Genomic DNA, 23,367 nt, shown 5'->3' with positions numbered 1-23,367 from the left:
TATCTGTTTCAGAATTTAATTTCTCAATTTCCTCTTAGGCACTTTTCTATGAATTGAGATGGGGCATATAATATTCTCTATTTATACTCACAGAACATTTTTTCATTAGAATATTGACCCAATCTGTCTCTGTATTGGATTTTTCTACATATAGCTATTTAGCAGTACTGTGTGAATTGAGCCATTGCTAATTTCAGTAACATTCCTGTTCATTCACTGGTCTCACTAGGCTGCTTGTGGGCAAGAAATGAATGCATCACATTATCTTGGAATAGTCATGGCTGCTTTGATATTTTATAGGTTGGCAGAACTCTTGTGATTACATTATATTCTCTGACTTGCCATCAGCCACCTTTTTTTTCCAGCTTTAAGTGTGCTGAAGTTGGTTTGTACATATATCATGGTACGATTGAGAAATTCCTGCTAGTTATTTTCTCAGAAGTGAGAAGATAGTTGTTATTGCCAGCCTTCCTGATTTCTTCAGCAATCAGTAATCTCTTTTTCTTTTTATTGCTTGTTTTTTGTTTATTTATAAAGATAGCAACCTATTAGTAGTATGCAAGCTGACTGGAGTAAGGGACTATTCAATTTTGTCTTTTTAATCTATGGTACCCATCACATATGTACACAATACCATGCATATTGTAGGAATTTAACAAATGTTTATTCTAGAATTCCAAGTTTCTTATTTCCTGACAGATTAAGTTATTTTCTGAGTCATTTGCTCTCAAAAATATGATTATGATTAGATAAGCAATAAACTCATACACTCAGAAATTCTTCTCACATAATATACTGATCACTATAGAATCTCTGATACTTAAAAGTAAGCAACTACTGGAATTCTTTCACATTTCACTGCAAATACTAGAAGTCTACCATCAGCAAATACTTCTACTAATTAATTATAATAACAAAAAGAAGAAACATTTATAGCACCCACTGTTTGCCAGGAACTGTTCTATCTCCTTTATTGATATTATCTCATTTGATCACCTGGGAAACAGGTTCTATAGTTGAGGAAATTGAAGTAACGAGAGGTTAACTGACTTGCACAAGGTCACACACCTATTTAGCAAGGTTACTTGAAAGCAGGTTTGAATTCTGCTGTTTCTGATTCCAGAAAGAGTACTACTGAGCCAAGTTACTGCCTAATTGACACCTAATTGGTTACAGAGGTGAAGTAAGAAACTTGAGGGGTCAATGATATTCTTTGAAAATATATCAATTTCATTTCAAATGTTTGTACAGGTTGATGGGAGAAAATTCAGATTAATATTGAATCAAAAGTGGCTTTGGGTAGGACTAATTGTCCTTTTATATGAAGCTTTATAAAGAAACATCATTTAATAAAATAATCAAATATTCTAAAGTTTTATGATTTCATCAATGTAGAGAATTCCTAGTGTATAAACAGTGTATAAACTGAAATATATTTCATCTTCTTTATGGCCTAGTAGACAAGTCCAGTGATGTAAATTCAGGTATAGATTACTGATAGAAATTTCTCAGAATCAAACTCCTAAGTGTCATTAGAACAATGCTAAACCAGTTATTTCTGGTCATGAACTCAGAGATGCTCATTGCACAACATTATTGCAATTTTTATACTTTTGCATCTGTGTTTAGCCTTCAAATGAGCCAGTTTATTTAGAATTTTGACCAGAATTACAATTTATTTTTCAGTCATTCAATTGAATTCAACCTTTCATGATCTTAACATCTATATTGTCTATGGGATTTTCTTAGCAAACATATTGGAATTATGTGCCATTTCCTTTTCCAATTGCCATTTCCTGCTGCAGAATATTACAATTAATGTCTTCATATCATGTATTTGAATGCTACACAAGAAATCCCCCTTCGACTTTACTTCCAGCCAAGATGGCAGAGAGAAGACAGGCACAGTTCTAAAGTCTCCTGAACTCTTCCCCATCTATCACATGAAACAAACCTCTTAAAAGAAATCTGACCCACAAAACCCAGAAAGAAAATCCAGGAGAAAAAACATCTACCTCGGGATTTGTCTTGGCAGCAGCTTTGGCCGAAATAGAGCAGGTGAGTCTGGGCTCAGAGGGAGGATCAGCCCCAATCAGCGAGATTAGGAGCTGAATTGGAACCATGAGTCTGAGGGCCCGAGAGCCAGACCTACTGGATCAGTGGTGGGGATGGACAACAGGGGTTTGAAACAACTAGGGAGCAGAGACACTAATGTTGTTGCTGTCCCCCTGGAGCTTGCAGACAGGGCTGGGGGGGAGAGTTCTTGTGCAGGAGAGCTGTGGACACCATGCTGGGCTCCTATGGTCCCATTACAACTCAGACCTCCTCCCAAACAAACAAATGCAAACTACTTCTGCCTCAGGCCCAGGTGTGTGAGCAGAAGAACCAGCCCAGCTGAGGAATGACCTCAGGCCAGGGTAAAGCCCACCATTGATTGAAGGCAAAAGAATGCAATACCGACAATCCCTCCCTTCAAGCAAAGGGAGAAGTCCTCATTCAAGGTCACAGAAACTCCAGAGAAAGCAACCAACACCTCCTACTGGCCAGCCAGAGAAACTTCACTAAGTGAGTAAAGCCCTTAGCAATCCCAAGTCGCTGTGAACCAGCCCCCCACCCAACTCAAGGTCTTAGCAAAATGAAGAAGGGTCAGTGGAAAGGTGGATCCATAGAAAAATTCTTGGAAGGGATAGACCCTAACTCAGAGAGAACTGGAACCTCTAAGGAGAATACAATCGGGTATCCAGCACAGAAAGACTTCCTTGACGAAATAAGGAAGGACCTTAAAAATTTGGAAGAGACAATTAATACCTTGCAACAAGAAAACAAAACCTTAGAAAGTAGAATTGGACAAATACAAAAGGAGAATAAATCTCTCACAGCATCAATTGGACCAATACAAAATGAGAATAATTCTCTCAGATGCTCAAATGAGCAAATGCAAAAAGAAATTAATTCTCTCAAATCCTCAATTGGTCAAATGGAAAGCTCTTTCAAAAGTAGAATTGACCAACTGGAAAAGGAGTTGCAAAAGGTTAATGAAGAAAACTCCTCCCCAAAAAAAGAATGGAGTCTACAAAAACTAATGACTCCATGAGACAGCAAGAGTAAGTTAAACAAAATCAAAAAACAGAAAAAATAGAAGCAAATGTGAAATACCTCATCAACAAAAGCACTGACCTCGAGAATAGATCAAGGAGGGGCAACCTGAAAATTATAGGACTTCCTGAAAACATTGAAGAGAAAAAAAGCCTGGACTTAATATTACAGGATCTAGTGAAGGAAAACTGCCCTGATATCATGGAATCAGAGGGCAAAGTAGTTACTGAAGGAGTACATCGATCCCCACCAGAAGAAAAAGATCCTAAAATGAAAACACCAAGGAATGCTGTGGCCAAACTGCAGAACTATCAGATAAAAGATAAAATCCTGTAAGCAGCCAGAAAAAAGCAATTTAAATTTCAAGGAGCCACAGTAAGGATCACGCAGGTCCTGGCTGCATCAACTTTAAGGGATCGAAGGGCCTGGAACGAGATATTTCGAAGAGCACGGGAGCTTAGAATGCAGCCAAGAATCTACTTTGCTGGAAAGCTGAGCCTTCTCTTCCAGGGGAAAAAGATGGACATTTAATGAACTGAAAGAATTCCAAAAATTTCTGATGAAAAGACCAGAGCTAAAGAGAAAATTTGGACATCAAACAGGAGATTCAAGAGACACATGAAAAGGTTAAAAAGGGGGGGGCAGTAAAAGAAAAAATAATGCAATCCAGTAAGTTGAAACTGGCTATATCCCAGCATGGGTGGGGGGACAATTCTCAAAAATCTTGAGAATTCTAACTCTAACAGAGAGAATATACCTAGCTAGAAATGATGGACATTGATGACCTAACCATGAAATTGCTATCTAATGGGATGTAACTGGCTTTAACCCCACTTGGGAGAAAGAATCTAATAACTCTCAGGAATTTTGACTCTATTCGATAGAATATACTGAACTAGAAAGGACAGACACTCAGAATTTTCTATGACTTAGATAGAATGATCTAAAAAACACTACTTCCTTAAAAAGGGGGACAGGACAGAAACTGGAGGAGGGATGGGATTGAAAGAGGTAAATCTTATTACACTAAGAGGTACAAAAAAACCTATGGTAATAGAGAGGAAGAAGGGAGCAGAGGAGAAACACCTGAATCTTCTTCTCATCAGACTTGGCTTAAAGTCAACCGGTACATACTAAGGTGAATGATAAAACATTTAACCATTCAAGTATTAAAAGGGGAAAATAGGAGGGGGGATGGAGAAAGGGAAGGGGAGTGGAGGAAAAAAAGGGGAAATAACAAAAGGAAAGGAAGGGAAAAGGGAAAAAGGGAAAGGGGAAAAAGGGGATGGTGTGATATAGGAGGGCAAACACACTGAAATGGGTGGTATTCAGAAACAAAATACTGGGGAATATGGATAAGGGGGGGAAGGGGTAAAAATACAAACAGAGGGAAGATAGCATGGAGGGCAATAAAGAAGAATTAGTAATCATAACATTGAATGTGAATGGGATGAACTCTCCCTTAAAATGTAAGCAAATAGCAGAGTGGATTAAAAACCAGAATCCTGCAATATGCTGCTTACAAGAAACTCATTTGAAGCAGAGAGATACATATAGAGTAAATGTAAAAGGTTGGAGCAAAATATATTTTGCTTCAGCTGAAGTAAAAAAAAAAGCAGTGATAGCAATCCTTATCTCAGACAAAGCAGCAGCAAAAATAGATAGCCTTAAAAGAGATAGGGAAGAAAACTTTATCTTCCTAAAAGGTATCATAGACAATAAAATCATTTCAGTATTGAATATATATGCATGCAGTGGGACAGCACCCAAATTCTTAGATGAGGAGCTGAAAGAACTACATGAAGACATAGACAGCAAAATGCTACTAGTGGGAGACCTCAACCTCTCGCTATCAGATCTAGATAAATCAAATCATAAAATAAACAAGAAAGAAGTTAAGGAGGTAAATAGATTGTTAGAAAAATAAGACATGGTAGAATTATGGAGGAAACTGAATGGAGATAGAAAGGAATGTACCTTTTTCTCTGCAGTACATGAAACTTATACAAAAATTGACCATGTACTAGGACATAAAAATCTAATGATCAACTGCAGAAAGGCAGAAATAGTTAATACATCTTTCTCAGATCACAATGCAATAAAAGTCATATGCAACATTGGGATAAGGAGATATAGACCCAGAACAAATTGAAAACTGAATAACCTCATTTTAAAAAATGACTGAACCAAAATACAAATTATAGAAAGAATTAACCATTTTATCCTAGATAATGATAATAATGAAACAACATACCGAAACCTATGGGATTCATTCAAAGTGATTCTCAGGGGATATATTATAGCTCTAAATGCTTACATGAATAAATTGGAGAAAGAGGAAATCAATGAACTAAACATGCAACTAAAAAAATTAGAAAAAGAACAAATCAAAAATCCCCAATTAAATACCAAATTAGAAATTCTAAAAAGTAAAGGAGAAATTAATAAAATCAAAAGCAAAAAAACTATTGAATTAATAAATAAAACCAAAAGTTGGTATTATGAAAAAACCAATAAAATTGATAAACCTCTGGTCAATTTGATTTAAAAAAAAGAAGAAAATCAAATTGCTAGTATCATAAATGAAAAAAGGTGAACTCACCACCAATGAGGAGGAAATTAAAGTAATAATTTGAAATTATTTTGCCCAACTCTATGCCAATAAATTTGATAATCTAAGTGAAATTTATGAGTATTTACAAAAATATAAGTTGCCCAGGTTAAATGAAGGAGAGAATAAATACTTAAACAACCCTATCTCAGAAAAAGAAATTCAACAAGCCATTAATGACCTCCCTAAAAACAAATCGCCAGAGCCTGATGTATTCACAAGTGAATTATAATAAACATCTAAGAAACAATTGGTTCTAATCCTATATAAACTCTTGGAAAAATAAGGAAAGATGGAACTCTGCCTAACTCTTTCTATGCAATCAATATGGTACTGTTACCTAAACCAGGAAGAGTTAAAACAGAGAAAGAAAATCATCGACCTATTTCCCTGATGAATATAGATGCAAAAATCCTAAATAGAATCTTAGCAAAACAATTACAACAAGTCATCACTAGGATAATACATTATGATCAAGTAGGATTTATTCCAGGAATGCAAGGTTGGGTCAATATCAGGAAAAATGTTAGTATACTCAATTATATCAACAAAAATCATATGATCATATCAATAAATGCTGAAAAAGCTTTTGACAAATTACAGCATCCATTCCTATTAAAAACACTAGAGAGTGTAGGAATAAATGGACTATTCCTTAAAATAATTAACAGTATCTATTTGAAACCATCAAAAAAGCATTATATTCAATGGGGAGTGGCTGGAGGCATTCCCAATAAGATCAGGGGTGAAACAATGGTGCCCATTATCACCACTACTATTCAATAGTGTATTAGAAATGTTAGCATCAGCAATTAGAGAAAAAAAAGAAATTGAAGGAATTAGAATTGGGAAGGAAGAGACAAAACTCTCACTCTTTGTAGATGATATGATGGTGTACCTAGAGAATCCCAAGAAATCATCTAAAAAACTACTGGAAACAATTAGCAAATTTAGCAAAGTGGCAGGTTATAAAATAAGCCCTCATAAATCTTCAACTTTTCTATATATGTCTAGCAAGATACAGCAGGAAGAGCTAGAAAGAGAAATCCCATTCAAAGTAACCTCAGACAATATAAAATATTTGGGAGTCTATTTGAGAAGACAGACTCAGAATCTTTTTGCAACCAATTATAAAACACTTCTCACACAAATTAAATCAGATTTAAATAACTGGGCAAATATCAGTGGCTCATGGATAGGTAGAGATAATATAATAAAAATGACAATTCTACCAAAACTAAACTATCTGTTTAGTGCCCTACCAATCAAACTTCCAAAAATTTACTTTAAGGAGTTAGAGAAAATTGTAAATAAATTCATATGGAGAAATAAAATGTCAAGAATTGCCAGGAGCTTAATGAAAAAAAGTGCAAAAGAAGTTGGCTTAGCCCTACCTGATCTAAAATTATATTATAAAGCATCAGTCATCAAAACTGTTTGGTATTGGCTAAGAAACAGAGTGGTGGACCAGTGTAATAGCCTAGGTATAAAAGCACGAGATGATTATAGTAATCTGCTGTTTGATAAACCCAAAGAGTCTGGACATTGGGATAAAAACGCCTTCTTTGATAACAATTGCTGGGATAATTGGAAGTTAGTGTGGAAGAAACTTAGATTAGATCAGCACTTCACACACTTTACCAAGATAAGATCCAAATGGTTACAGGACATAGACATAAAAAACAATACTATAAGAAAATTAGAAGATCAAGGACTAGTCTACCAGTCAGATCTATGGAAAGGGGAGCAGTTTATGACTAAGGAAGAGTTGGAGAACATCACCAAAAATCAATTAGATGATTTCAATTACATTAAATTAAAAAGCTTTTGCACAGATAAATCCATTGTAACCAAGATCAAAAGAAATGTAGTAAATTGGGAAACAATCTTTACAACTAATGATTCTGGCAAAGGACTCATTTCTAAAATATACAGAGAATTGAGTCATATTTTTAAAACAAAAACCCATTCCCCAACTGACAAATGGTCAAAGGATATGCAAAGGCAATTTACAGATGAGGAGATCAAAGCAATCCATATCTATATGAAAAAATGCTCTAAATCATTAATTATTAGAGAAATACAAATTTAAGCTTCTCTGAGGTACCACCTCACGCCTCTCAGATTGGCCAATATGACCAGGAAGGTTAATGATCATTGTTGGAAGGGTTATGGGAAATCTGGGACTTTATTACACAGTTGGTGGAGCTGTGAGCTCATCCAACCCTTCTGGAGATCTATTTGGAACTATGCCCAAAGAGCTACAAAAATGTGCATACCCTTTGACCCAGCAATACCACTACTGGGTCTATACCCTCAAGAGATGATGAAAAAGGGTGAAAATATTACTTGTACAAAAATATTTATAGCAGCCCTGTTTGTGGTGGCAAAGAACTGGAAATCAAAATGTCCTTCAATTGCGGAATGGTTTAGCAAACTGTTGTATATGTATGTCATGGAACACTATTGTTCTATTAGAAACCAGGAGGGATGGGATTTCAGGGAAGCCTGGAGGAATTTGCATGAACTGATTCTGAGTGAGATGAGCAGAACCAGAAAAACTCTTTACACCCAAACAGCCACATGGGAGTGATGCTCAACCTTGTAGGACTTGCTCATTCCATCAGTGCAACAATCGGGAACAATATTGGGCTGTCTGCAATGGAGAGTGCCATCTGTATCCAGATAAAGAGCTGTGGAGTTTGAAAAAAGGGCAAGGACTATTCCCTTTAATTTAGAAAAAACAGATATCTTATTGTCTGATCTTGTTACCTCTTAGACTTCTCTTCTTTAAGGATATGATTTCTCTCTCATCACACCCAATTTGGATCAAGGTACAACATGGAAACAAAGCAAAGACTGACAGAGTGCTTTCCATGGGGGGGGGGATGGGGGGAGGGAAGCAAGTGTGTGTGGGGGAAATGTAAAACTCAAATAATATCTTTAATAAAATGAATTTAAATAAAAAAAAGAAATCCCCCTTCAAAATGCATCAAGAAAATTAGATCAGGACTATGTTGTTTGCTTCTAGTTATGGGAAAAAAAAAAACATATGATAGAGAAGTAGCTGTTTTCTAAAAACTTCTGCAAGCTAAGAAGCTTTAAACAAACTTTCCTTTCTATGTCTCTCCATATGTATGTATGAATGTATATATATATGTACGTATTTGTGTGATTATATATGTGTTTGTGTATGTGCATATATAATTTGGATTAAACTCAAAAATCACAAAATACAGAAAAAATTTAAAAACAGGAAACTTAAATAATATATCTCATTCACTATTCCCAGCAGTAGCTGCACACTGGATAGTAGGCATATTGAACACATTTTAAAGATGTGTTTTAGGGTTCATATATGGGAGTCAAAGGACTTCATCATTAAGAACGAAATCAAAATCATTAGTATTGATGAAATGAATTGAAACTAAATTGAATAAAAGACAATTTATATATGACTATTTGTTAGCAACCCCCCCCCCGACAGTTAGCAGTTAGATTAATTGATAAAATCCTTGACATTTTTAAGACCCCTATTTTCCAAAATATCCCTCATCAACCCCATTTATTCATATCTTTGGCAATAAATTCATCAAGTGACTTTATAAATACATATATAAATAGAAGGTATAACTGAGATCACTGTAGAATTTATCTCTATTTTCTATATGTAATGTGTATTATTTTGATTGTTCTGTATGTTGAACTCTTTGTGACCTTAAAGATAAGTTTTCATACAGAACTGGTTTGCCATTTCTTTCTTGAGTTCATCCTCATTTTGCATATGAAGAATTCAGCCAAATATGGCTTAATTTACTTGCCCATGTTACATAGCAAGTAAGTGTCAGGCAAAATTTTATCTCAGAACTTCCTGACTTTAGGCCAGTTCTATATTCTCTGTACTATATAATTGAACCAAATAATGTTGATATATTAGTTATAATTATTTTCCAAATAATCATTCTGTAATTACTTAAGAGAATTATAATTCAGAATGGACAAATGTCACATGAAATCATATTTATTCTTGCCCTTGGGTAGCCTCTTGTTGCCAATTATACAAACTCGTTTAACCAGTTCCCTTCTTGGCCTTTCTATGGATTACATGTTGGCCTTTATTCTGTGTAAATTCAACTTTCTTCATTTTCTGAATTCATTTATAATAAGAATGTCCAGACTAATAATATATTTCAATTTAACCAGTAGCATGTTCATTTGCTGATCATTAAACAAAGACCTCATATTTAGAGTACCAATAGTCAAAGAAAATTTAATATAAGTTCTCAAAATAGTGTTAGCCTTGACACCTTCTATTCTTCCTCACTCATAATGATTCATGATCACTGAAGAAGGGATTCCATGAGATTAAAATTTATTCTGCATTATTATTCTTGTTTTTTATTTCATGAGTTACCATAAAGTAGCACATAAGGCACTGAGGTATAGTGGGAAAAAAAATCTGATCTCAAAGCAAAGAAATTTAAATCCATGGTTTTATGTCCCTAGACAAGTCTCTTAATTTTAACATGTTCCTGGAACCTCTCTAAGCATTATTATTCCAAAGAAAATGGTTTTTTTACATTAAAGTTTCCTACCCAAGAATTTCTTAAACCAATGATATCACAGGTTTAATTTCTATTCCTATATTTATAGGCTAAAATGTTTGAAAAATTTACCATTAAGTGGCTAACCTGGTAGAGATTATTTCTGTGTATCTATCTTGGACAATAATTGAAAACAGACTGTGCCAATAGTTCATACCATACCTAAGGCATTTCCAGCACAATACTATCTGCCATAGATCATAAATCAGTGGCATAACTTTCAAGAGTCTAAGGTCATTTTCAAACCACAAGATATTCAAAAAGAACTTTGTGGAAATAAAAAACTTAAATAGAAAACAAAATAAATGTATCTTGTGTAAAAAGAAATACTGTCAGGGACAGGGAAGGAATAAAACTTCTCAAAAAGGATATGCTTTCTGATATATAAGAAATATAAAAAATCAAATTAGAGCCATTTGATTATATTGTAAAAGAATATTAAATAATTCCAATAGAATAACTTCAAACCCTTAACAATCTTCTGAAAAATTGCTCTAAATAACTAAAACAAAAATATAAATTAATTCTACTCTGAAAGTTTAGTTCATATCCAACAAATTAGGAGAGATTACAGGAAACTGAGATATTCAATGCTGAAGGGGCTACAAAATGATAGACTAATAAATTCTGAAAACAGCTAAGATTGTTTCAAACTTTACAGGGAAAAATGTAAATTGTGTTTAAAAGCAGTTAATAAAATTTTAATAATATCTGACTCAGAAATGCCTTGATTTGACATGGACTACATTGATAGTATACACAGAAAGAAGAATAGTATAAGTAAAATACTCATTTCATTATTTTTTAAAAAGAAAAGAACTGGGGAAACAGTGCACATTGATAGAGAAATTACTAAGAAATAAGTGTTATGTGATTATAATGAAATATTATTAACCATTATGAAATAATATTTTAATTAAAGAAATATGAAAGACATGAATTGAATGCAGAATTAGAAACATAAATTGGGAGATGACTACATTGATGTGTCAAAAAAAATGAAAAAATAGAAATGAAGTTAGAACAATTGCTATGACCAAGTTATGCTCCTGAAAAGAGAAATAGAACTCTTCTCTTTTCACTGAAAGTATGGAAGACTGTGTATATAATGTTATATATGCAGTCTGACATGGTTCATCTATAAATTGACTTTGCTAAACTGATTTTGTTGTTTAACCTGTGTTACCAGAAAACATTAAAAACATAATTAAGTAGGAAGACTATTCAGACTCATGTATTTCCATGTTAGAAGTAATGTTCTATTTCATTCAAAAAAATCTCTTCTACTTTGAAGGAATCATTGTGGTATATAATGCTAATATAACCAAATATTTTTATTTTTTTCTATTGTTCTTGTTCTCATTCCAGATCTAACTGAATCCTTGATCTATACAGTTTATTCATTGTGGGTCAGGGCTATAATATATCTTAAATTAATAGCAACCAATTTAGATCTAAGTAGAATTATAGGATTGTTGTACAGCCTATTCAAATCTAGAACTATGCTCTTTACACTGTTTCAGTCCATTTTTAGATGACTACTTTTTTTTATCACAAAACTCTAATCTGTGAAGAGACTACATGTCTCACTTCTCCTGGATTTTTAACTGGTAAATGTAACAAGCTTCTGGCAGTAATCACGTTATATATATATAAAACTGCTACCAGAGTATCCAGACTGACATATACCTGTAAGAGAAATGAATTGTTGATATAAACAAAAGACAACAGCAAGACTGCCTTTAGAAATTCAATTTAAATTCTCTCATATCAATAATCTTTCATTGAATTTGTCAGACTATCATAAAGATTCCATTAAGAATATTCTTTTTCCTAGATAGGGAGCTAAATAATGTGGATATAAATGGAGGCAAAAACTTCCCTTGCCCTCCAGAACCTTACATTATTATTGAAGAGACATGGAGTAAATAACTAATATATAATGTATATAGAATAGATGAAAAGCAATCCCACAGGGAAAGGCACTAATTTATGGGAGAATCAGAAAAGTCCTAATGCAAATAATGTAATTTCACCTTAGTACTGAAAGAAACAAGTTAAAAGGAACAGCTTAAAAAGGGAGAGCATTTCAGGCATAGGAGATAGCAAGTGCAAAGACCAGTACAATAAGAGATGGTGAGTCATGGTCAATAAAGAAGAGCAAATTGTGAGGAGACTGACAATTTGAGAAGACAGTTTATATAGGGATTTAATTCCAAGTAGTATATTTAATAGAAAGACACTAGAGTTTATTAAGCATGAGAATAACATGGTTAGAACTTTAGGAAAATCATGTTGGAAACTGAATGGAAAATAGGTTGGAAAAGGGAGAAATCAGGTAGGGAAGTTGTATTACACTCATTTGGTGAAAATACAACATATGATACTGGAATGCTTCCTTGATCTGCTTCCATTAATGGGGGCAAAAGGAAATCACTTAAATCATACATCTGATGATTTTCTTAATGAGTCTTGTAGCTCAAAGAAGACTTTCAAAAAATTAGGCTAGAAGAGGCAAAGTCAGAATGGCAGAGAAAAGCAAGGAACTTCCCTGAGGTTTTAGAAGTTGTCCTTTAGAAACAATGTTAATCAAATCTCTAAATGAATTCTGCATTGGCAGAACCCACACCAAAAAAATAGTAAAGCATTTTTCACCTTAAGCTGCCTTGGAAGGACTTAAGTAAAGGTGTTCCACCATGATACAGGGTAAGTGGTGGCATACACCAGGTGGGGTAGGACAGGGAAGACAGCAGGAGACTCTCAGCCACAGCCCAGCTCAATACTTTATACCCATAGGTCCTAGTTCAGCAAGCCAGAAGCACAGTGGACCAACTGAGAGTCCATAAGGCCCAGTATAGAAGGAAAATTGTGAGCCCCAAACCCTAGGACAGTGTCAGTGGTTAGAATGGGCAACCCTAATACAGTAGGGCTACCTCAACCACAGAAAGTCAGTGAGTTGGTCTTCAATACTAAGCACAGGAAACTTTGAATAATGCCCCCCAATCCCTGTGGTCCAATAGCAACATTCTATCTTAAAAACAAAAAATAGGTTAAAAATGAGTAAGAAACAGAGAAAAGCCCTAATTATAGAAAGCTAATATGAATACAAGGAAGATCAAAACACCATTTCAGAAGAGTACATTATTAAAAGGTCAATATGTGAAGGCCTAGAGGACAATTTAAATTGGTCTTGAGCAGAAAAAAAAAACCTAAGAGTTCAAAAAGGATTTTAATGAGAGATCTGAAGAGATTCAACAGCTTGGAAAAGTAAACACAAAAACTGACTGAAGAAATCAACTTTTTATCAATACAACTGAGCAAATGGACAAAGAAAATCTTAAAAACAGAATTGGAAAAATGGAAAAAAATAAAACAACTTCTTTAAAAATAGAATTGGACAAATGAAAAAAAAAGAAAACAATTCCTTTCAAAAAAGTTGTCAGGGGGCAGAGCCAAGATGGTGACAAGAAGGGATCCAGTCTTAGGTGCTCTCTGATAAAACTTGAAACTAAGGACTCTAACTAAACTTTTGAGAGACAGAACCCACAAAGGGACCCAGTGAGGCAGTTCTCCTACTCAAGGTAACCCGGAAAATAGCAGAAAGGTTCTGCTCCCTGGGTGGGAGGGGCGGCCCGCCAGAGCGAAAGAACTTCAGCCTCCCAGAGGCAGCCCTAGGGTGCTGGGAGCCCCAGCTCACAGTAGCGGGGGAGTCTACTGAGCTGCACCAGGGGAGCACTGGGCACAAAGTGGGGGAACAGCGGGGGACCTCTGCCACAGTGAGCACGTGGAGCCCAGCCCTCAGGGCACACAGCCAGTAGCTTGATCTTTCCTCAGTCCAGATCCTGAAACAGAAGCAGGCAGAGCCGGTAAGCAGGAGCTCCCAGGGAATGAGCCCATTGAGCTGAGAGAGGGGAGTGAAGAGCGAGACTGCTGAGCTCTGTCCTCTGCCCCTGGAACAGGACTCTGGGATTCTGACCACATTCAGATCCTGATAGCAGTCTAGGCCCCCCCATAGAACAGCAAGGCCCCCGCACCTCAGCCCTGTGATTGGGGGGGGGGGGGGGGCACTTATGGTCATTCACAGACCAGGAGGGAGGACAGAGCCTCACACTGAGACCCTTGTGGGAGTGTCCCAAAAGCTCAGGAAGCACCCAAAACCAGGCCCAGGCTGGGGAAATGAGCAAGCAGAGAAACAAGAGGAAGACCATTGAGAAATATTTTGCAAATGAGCTCAAGAAGGATCAAAATACTTAGTTTGAAGATGAGGAAGCACAAGCTCCTGCATCTAAAGACTCCAAGAAAAACAGGAATTGGGCTCAGGCTATGACAGAGCTCAAAAAAGACTTTGAAAATCAAATGAGGGAGTTGGAAGAAAAACTGGGAAAAGAAAGGAGAGAGATGCAGGAAAAACATGAAAATGAAGTCATCAGCTTAGTCAAGGAAATCCAAAAAAATGCTGAAGAAAATAGCATGCTAAAAACCAGCTTAGGTCAAATGGATAAAACAATTCAAAAAGTTATTGAGGAGAAGAATGCCTTAAAAAGCAAATTGGCCAGATAGAAAAAGAGATAAGAAAACTCTCTGAGGAGAACAAATCCTTCAGACAAAGAATAGAATTCAGGGAGATTGATGAATTTACCAGAAATCAGGAATCAATACTTCAAAACCCAAAAAATGAAAAATTAGAAGAAAATGTGAAATATCTCATTGAGAAAACAATTGATATGGAAAACAGACTTAGGAAAGATAATTTAAAAATGATTAGAATACCTGAAAGTCACGATCTGGAATAGAGCCTTGACATCATTTTCAAAGAATTACTGCAGGAAAATTGCCCTGATATTCTAGAAGCAGAGGTCAAAATAGAAATGGAGAGAATCCATTGATCCCTCTGAGAAAGAGATCCCCAAAAGCCAACCGCTAGGAATATTATAGCCAAGTTCCAGAACTCCCAAATCAAAGAGAAAATATTACAAGCAGCCAGAAGGACACAGTTCAAATATAGTGGAGCTGCAGTCCGGATCACACAGGACTTAGCAGCAACTACATTGCAAGCTTGTAGGGCTTGGAATATAATATACCAGAAGGCAAAAGAGCTTAGAATGCAGCTAAGAATGAACTACCCAGCAAGGCTGAATGTCCTCTTCCAGGGAAAAAGATGGACTTTCAATGAACCAGGGGAATTTCAAATGTTTCTTTTGGAATTGCCAGAGCTGAACAGAAAGTTTGATCTTCAGATAGAGGACTCAGGTGAAGCATGGAGATTGGAGGAGAAGGGGGAAATATGAGGGACTTAATGAGGATGAACTGCATGTATTCCTGCATAGAAAAATGACAGTGATAATACTCATATGAACCTTCTCAGTTAATAGAGCAGGTAGAGGGAGCTTTTATAGTTGAAGCACAGGCGAAAGCTGAATTTGAAGATAAAATATAGTGTAAAAATGGAGTTAACCGAAAAAAAAGGGAAATGTATTGGGAGAAAGAAAAAGGAGAGGGGGAATAAGCCAAGATATTTCATATAATAAGACTGTTTTTATTACAATGAGCTATTGCAATGATATGGAAGGGGGGAGGCAAGGGGGAATGAGGGAACCTTTGCTCTCATCAGAGGTGGCTAGGAGAGGAAACAGCATATATACTCAATGGGGTATAGGCATCTGGATTAAGAAGGAGGGGGGAAGCAGGGGGAAGGGGTGGGGATGTGAAGAAAGGAGGAGAGGATGGACTATGGGGGGAGAGTGGTCAGATATAACACATTTTCTTTTTTACTTCTTGCAAGGGGCTGGGATTGGAAGGCCTGCCCAGGACCATGGGGCCAGGTGTATTCTGGGCCTAAGGGATGGTATGGGGGCTCAGGGCTTCTTGGCTCCAGGACCAGGGATCTGTCTGCTGTGCCACTCAGCTACCCTACAGCAGAGTCAGAGTGAAAGGAGAGAGAAAATAAAGTACATGGTAGTGGAGAAATAAGAAAGGAGGGAGTTGCGATCAGCAATGGTAACTTTGGAAAAATATGGAAGAAACTTTTGTGATGGACTTACCACAAAGAATGTGATCCACCCATGACAGAGTTGTTGGTGTTGGAACAAAGACTGAAGCACATTTTTTATTATTATTATTTGGGGTAGGGTACAGGGCAAATGGGGCTGGGTGGCCTGCCTGCAGCCACATAGCAAGGTGATCTTTGGGTGTCTGAGGCCAGATTTGGACCCAGCTGCTCCTGGCTCAAGGGACAATGCTCTGTCTGCCACCCAGCCACCCCTACTATTATTACTATTTTATTTATTTTGGGTCTTTTTTTTCTTCCTTTTCGTTTTTGCAGGGCAGTGGGGATCGGATGGCTTGCATGTCACATGGCTGGGTGATTGTTGGGTCTACGGGGCTAGATGTGAGCTCTGGTGCTCATGGCTCCAGGGCTGTTGCTTCGCCCATTGCGCCACCTGGCCATACCTACAATTATTACTATTATTTTTTTATTTTAATTTTTTTCTCTCCACCTTTACTTTATAGCCCAAGCAAGTCTATATTCATGGGGGGAAGGGTATTTTGTTCAATCTTAAACAAGAATATTTTATTAATGTAAAAAAACATTTGGACAAAATGAGAATTAAAAAAATAAAATTAAAAAATAAAATAAAATAAAATAAAATAAAATAAAATAAAATAAAAGTTGTCAGGGCAGCTAGGTGGCACAGTAGATAGAGCACTGGTCCTTGAAGTCTAGAGGACCTGTGTTCAAATTTGACCTCAGGCGTTTAATAATTACCTAGCTGTGTGACATTAGGCAAGTCACTTAACCCCATTGCCTTTCAAAAAAATTGAATTTGTCAAATAAAAAAGTAGATGGCAAAAGTTAACAAAGACAATAATACCTTGAAAATTAGAATTGAGCAAGTGAAAACTAATGACTTCATAAGACATCAAGAATCAGTCAAGTAAATCAATAAAAATAATGAAAAATAGAAGGAAATATAAAATATCTCATTGGAAAAACAATTGACCTAGAAAGAAAATAGGAGTAATAATTTAAGTATTATTGGACAATCTAAAAACTATAACCAAAAAAAGAATCTGTACATCTTACAAAAAAATCATCGACAGGACGGAGATAGTAGTGTGAAGCTAAATTCTCCTGGAACTTTTTCCCTACACAATATTAAATGAAGCCTTAATACAGACATTAAATCAACAGATCCAACCAAAAAAATTTTAAAAGATTGAAACGTTTCATTGTGATGGATCTTCAGGAAAAATCTGTCTCTTCAGGGGAAAAGGGAAAGTAAAGCCCAATCTATCAGGAAAGCAGGGGAAGACTTTTAGCCACAGTGTAGTCCAGGTCTTGACAGCTTGACAGCATTGGTCTCAGCAGCTAGATAATAAGTTAACAGGGAGGGTTTCATATTCAGACAGTGTCTAATGGAGTAAAAGAGAGAATGGGGTTTGGAACAAACCACTGCTTAGGCAAAGTCTGGACATAAAGTCGGAAACAAACCTCTGCAAATGCAGCATCTGGGCTGCATAGGCAGCATTTTGACAAACAATAAGTCAGTAAACAGACCATAACACCAACACAAAAAACTCAGGTCTATACTTCCTATCACCCAGGAGCAGATCTCAATAGATAAAATGCACCAAAAAAAAAAAACCCACTAACCATAGAAAGTTACTATGCAAAAAGAGATGGCATTACAGAAGAAAAAAGCAGTGACAAATTACCTACATGGGAACTCTCAAAGTGAATTGAATTCAAATCTAAAACTTCATAGAAGAGTTCAAAAAAGAATTTAAAAATAAAAGATGATCAGAAGAAAAAAAAATGGAAAAAATAAGAACCATGCAGGGAAATTAAGAAATCAACTCCTTTAAAAGGAAAAATAATCAAGCAGTAAAAGAATTCAACTCTTCAAAAATTAAAATCGACTAACTGGGAATGCAACTCATCTAAAAATCAAACTGACAAATTGTAAAGGGAATTCAACACAGCAAAAAGTAAAATTAACCAAATGAAAAAGGAAACACAATTAGTGCTATAGTACAAATTGAATAAAATAAAATCCTGAAATTAGAATTGCATAAACAGAAACTAATGAATCCATGAAACATCAAAATTCCATCAAACAAAATCAAAAGACTGAAAAATTTCAAGAAAATGTGAAGTATCTTTTAAGGAAAACAACTGATTTGGAAGATAGATGCAGGAGAGATTTATTAAGTATTGGTCTACCAAAAAAAAGTCTAGATCAAAGAGCCTGAAAAATATCTTTCAGGCAGTTGTCAGGGAAAATTGTACCAATATACCACTAGATCAAGAAGACAAAATAGTCCTTGAAAGAATACCTAGAACACCTCCAGAAAAAGACTCAAGGATATTAACTCCAAGGACCATCATAGTTAAATTCCAAAAATTCTCAAAAAAAAGGAGAAAATACTATAAAAAACACAAAGAACCAATTTAAATACAGAGGAAGTACAATCAGAATTGCACAGGACTTCTCAATTCCAACATCAAAAGAACAGAGATCCTGGAATATTATATTTTTAGGGGTAAAGAAACTTGGATTATAACCAAGAATTTGCTGCCCTGCAAAATTCAGCATATTCTGTCAGGGGAAAAGGTGGATGTTCAATGAAAGGGAGGATTTCCAAAATTTCCTGATTAAAAAGATCAGAACTTAACAGAGAATTCAATCTCCAACTAAAAGACTCAAGAGAAGCATAAAAAGGTAAATGGAAAAAGGAAAAACAAACAAGCAAATGTTAGTCAAGAACATTAAATTATATAGAGCCCTACAAGGGAAGATAACACTTGTAAATCTTAAGAATTTTTTTTCTCTTAGGATAGTTAAAGGGTTGAATACAGTTGAAGAGATTGTACTTAGTGGATATGGGTATAGTTGCTACTTATCTTTTATTATTGAAGAAGACTAAAATGACATCACTATGTTTGAGAAAAATTACATTGTGTCTGACTTTGGCTAATCACATAAATAACATCTCAAAATGCTCTTTCACAGGTCATGCACAAGTAGTCCAGAGTGAAAAACTGATATGTTTACTCTAAACTTATATATCTCATATTTCCTTTGAGCTTCTTTAATTCTGTCTTGCTCAAAGAGCTCAGCACTTTTTTTTCTGATAAGAGCATCCCACACTGGCAGTCCTGTGCTAGTGTCTCCCATATCTTATAATCAATTGTAAAGTTCTTAAGAGAGATCTTAAGGTTGTCCCAGTACTTAGAGGACTTAAAGGTTCTATACTTAATTAAATCCAAAGTGACTTTACTTGAGAAGTGTAGAACCATGAGGCAGAGTGTGGGAACTTGCTTAGAAGAGGTTGGATAAAAAGAGGTTAGGAAGTAATTTTATCTTAATTCATACTTTAGTTAACCAAGATTAAAATATCATGGTTTAGGTTCTAAATGGACAGTTGGAGAAATTTTGTCTGGGTTGCGCTGTAGGGCTATGATTGAAGTACTATAGAGATTGAGGGAGAGAATATGCGTAGAAGGCCTGAACATGAAAAGATTTTGCTTAGCTTAATGTTTGGGCTACAACTGGAGGGAGTATGCTAGGGGTGAGGGTATTACATGTTTCATGAAATGATTTGGCTTTGCAAGATGTTTTCAGTCATAAGGATTGTATGTCAATGGAGGGTACTTGAAAAGGGGGTAAGGTAGAAAGTGATTCATGACTATTGAGAAATATATTTTTAATGAGACAGAAGATGGGAAGGTACTTAATTACTATGAGACAATGCTATTTCTAAAGAGATAAAATGAACATATTTTGACAAAGTTGATATAAGTACAAGATAGGGTTTAAATAATAAACACTTTAAAAGAAGGTCTATACTAGGAAAAGACTAGGCATTAATGGATAAGTAACAACACTTTAAGAAGCATGAAAAACTATTATGGTAGAGGGAACAAGGGAGGGTGTGAACACTGCGTAAATACTACTCACTAGATTTGGTCCAGAGAGGAATAACATGCTTTCCCAATTAGTTTTAAAAATCTATCCTACCCTACAGGGGAAGTAGGGAGGGGAAGGGAAAGAAAAGGGGAAAAAGAGACTGATAAAAGGAAAAGGTGAAGATATAAGTAAGCTTAAGTTAAAATTTAAAACAACAGTTAAAGGGGAAAGGGAATAAAACAGTGAGGAGGAATAAGAGAAAAAGAAAGAGAAAAATATAAAAAGGGAAAGATAGCATAGAGGGAAATACAGAATTAGTGCTCTTAACTGTAAATATTAATGGGATGAACTATCCCATAAAATGGAAACAGCAAAATGGATTAAAACCAGAATCCTACAATATGTTATTTTCAAGAAACATATTTGAAGTAGAGAAAGCTATAGCAAAATATATTATGCTTCAGCAAAAGTAAAAAATAAAAAAATCAAGGGTAGTAATTCTGATCTTAGACAAAGCAGAAGCAAAAATAGATTTTATTAAAAGGGTTAAGGAAGGAAACTGCATCTTCTTAAGAAGTACCTTCAACAATGAAGTAATATCAGTAATAAACATATGTGAATAAAATGGTATAGACTCCATATTCTTAGAGGAGAAACTAAATGAGTTACAGGAAGAAATAGACAGCAAAACTATGCAAGTGAGGGGTATTAAATCTAACCACAAAATAAACAAGAAGAAAATTAAGGAGATAAAAGAATTTTAGAAAAGATAAAAAGTCACCTTTGGAGACAATTGAATGGGAATACAAAGGAATTTACCTATGTTTCTCAGTCATATTTGATATGTACACATACATACATACACATATACAAAAAAAGACCAAGTATTAGAAAATAAAAATATCATAATCAAATACAAAGAGACAGAAATATCAAATACAGCCTTTTTCAGATCACATTGCAATAAAACTTATGTGCAAAAAAGGGACATGGAAAGACATATTAAAAGATAATTGAAAACTAAATTACCTAAATTAAAAAAGTAAGTGGATCAAACAACATTCATAGAAATAATAATTTCATTAAAGTCAGTGACAATGATGAGATGACAATATAAAATATAGAGGAGTCAGTCAAATCAGGTGGTAGGGTAAATTTTACACTTCTAAATGCTTACATGAATAAGATAATGAGAAGAGCAATGAATTGGGCATGTAACTAAAATAAAGCTTAAAAAAAGAACAAATTTATAATTTGCAATTAGAAATTCTAAAAATCAAAGAGGAGATGAATAAAGTTGAAAGTAACAAAACTATTAATAAATAAAACTAAGAATTGCTTTTATAAAAAACAATAAAATAGATAAAACCCTTGTTCAATCTGAGTTTTTTTAAAAAAGAAGGAAACCCAATTATCAAAAATGAAAGGGATTAATTCATTGCCAATGAGCAGTTATGAAAGTAACAATTCCGAGCTCTTTTGATTAACTATATACCAATTAATCTGACAATCTACATGATATAGGTGAATATCTACAAAAACAAATTGCTCAGATTAACTGAAAAGGAAATAAAATACTTAACACCATTTTAGAAAAAGAAAATGAATAAGGCATCAATGAACTCCCTAAGGAAAAACTCCTGTGTCAGATGGATTCACTAGATAATTTATCCAAAATACTGGTGAATTCTGCCAAAAATTTAAAAACAATTAATTCTAATCCTGTATGAACTATTTGAAAAAAATGGGTGAATATTGGATGGGATGTGGACAACAGAACTGTTGGTAGAGTTGTGAAAGTATCCAACAATTCTGGGGGAAAATTTAGAACTATGCCCAAAGGGCAATAAAACTGTGTATACCCTTTGATCCAGCAATTCTACTACTAAGTTTATATCCCAAAGAGATCATAAAAAAGGGAAAAGTATCACATGTGCAAAAATATTTACAGCAGCTCTTTTTGTAGTTGCAAAGAATTTGAAATTTAAGAGATGCCCATATATTTCTGAATAGGCAAACAAATTTTTGGTATATGAATGTTATAGAATACTATTGTTCTGTAAGAAATCATAAGTTGTCAAACCAGAAAAGCCTGCTAATGCTTATATGAAATGATGCTGAGTCAAGTGAGCAGAAACAGGAGAACACATTAACAGCAACATTGTGTGATAATCAGTTATGATGGGCTCGGCTCTTAGCTACTCTCAGAGGTTCAGTTCTCAAAGACAATTTCAAAAGACTTGTGATGGAAAATGCAATCCACATCCAGAGATAAAACTATTGAATCTGAAGGCAGACCAATTCATGTGATTTTCACTTAAAGGAAAACACAAGCAACTCAAGCACCATCTATCACATGAAGCCTTTCCTGATCTTTTCAACTATAACTGTTTTTCCTCTTTATCTATCTGCCTATCTATCTATATACATATATGTATATGTGCATATATGTCTACATGTATATTTTTATTTGTTTTGTACACTTAGCTATGAAATTCATGTTTTCCTTTATTAGAAAGGCATATTTGTTCCTTTTTTAAATATTTATATCCACCGAACCTAGAAACCTAGCATATAGTAAAATTCTTCTTCTTTTAAAAAATAATTAGGTCATCAAAAATCTATGTGTTTGACAATACTGCTCTCTTTTGTTTTTATTTCTGTACATAAGGCATGATGCAAAGGTAAGGATAAGGGCTCATGCATGTTACCTTCAGTATTCAGTTATCACTCTGGAGAGGTACAACTTAATCTTAATCAAAGAAGAAACTACTGGATCCTGGCCCTTCACTTTTCTTCTTATAATCATCAGCTTCCTTGAAAATTACCAATATGATACCACTTACTCCTTTTTTCTAAGTTTTCAGAGGTTACATCCTTTCTATGGCTCTTACTATTGTAATGAAAGTGCTATTTGTTTGTGTGCCCTCCTGCCCTTCCTTTTTGCAGTTGCTATTTGTTTTCTTCTATGAATTTTTAAGATACTTTATTGATGTTGCACATTTTTTTTGGTTTTTGCAAGGCAATGGGATGAAGTGACTTGCCCAAGATAACACAGCTAGATAATTTTTAAGTGTCTGAGGTCAGGTTGGAACTCAGGTCCTCCTCTCCTCATTGCACCATCTAACTGCCCATGCACATTTGT

The sequence above is a fragment of the Macrotis lagotis genome, chromosome X (assembly GCF_037893015.1).
Source record: "Macrotis lagotis isolate mMagLag1 chromosome X, bilby.v1.9.chrom.fasta, whole genome shotgun sequence".
NCBI lineage: Eukaryota > Metazoa > Chordata > Mammalia > Peramelemorphia > Peramelidae > Macrotis > Macrotis lagotis.
This window is presented reverse-complemented; position numbering follows the sequence as displayed.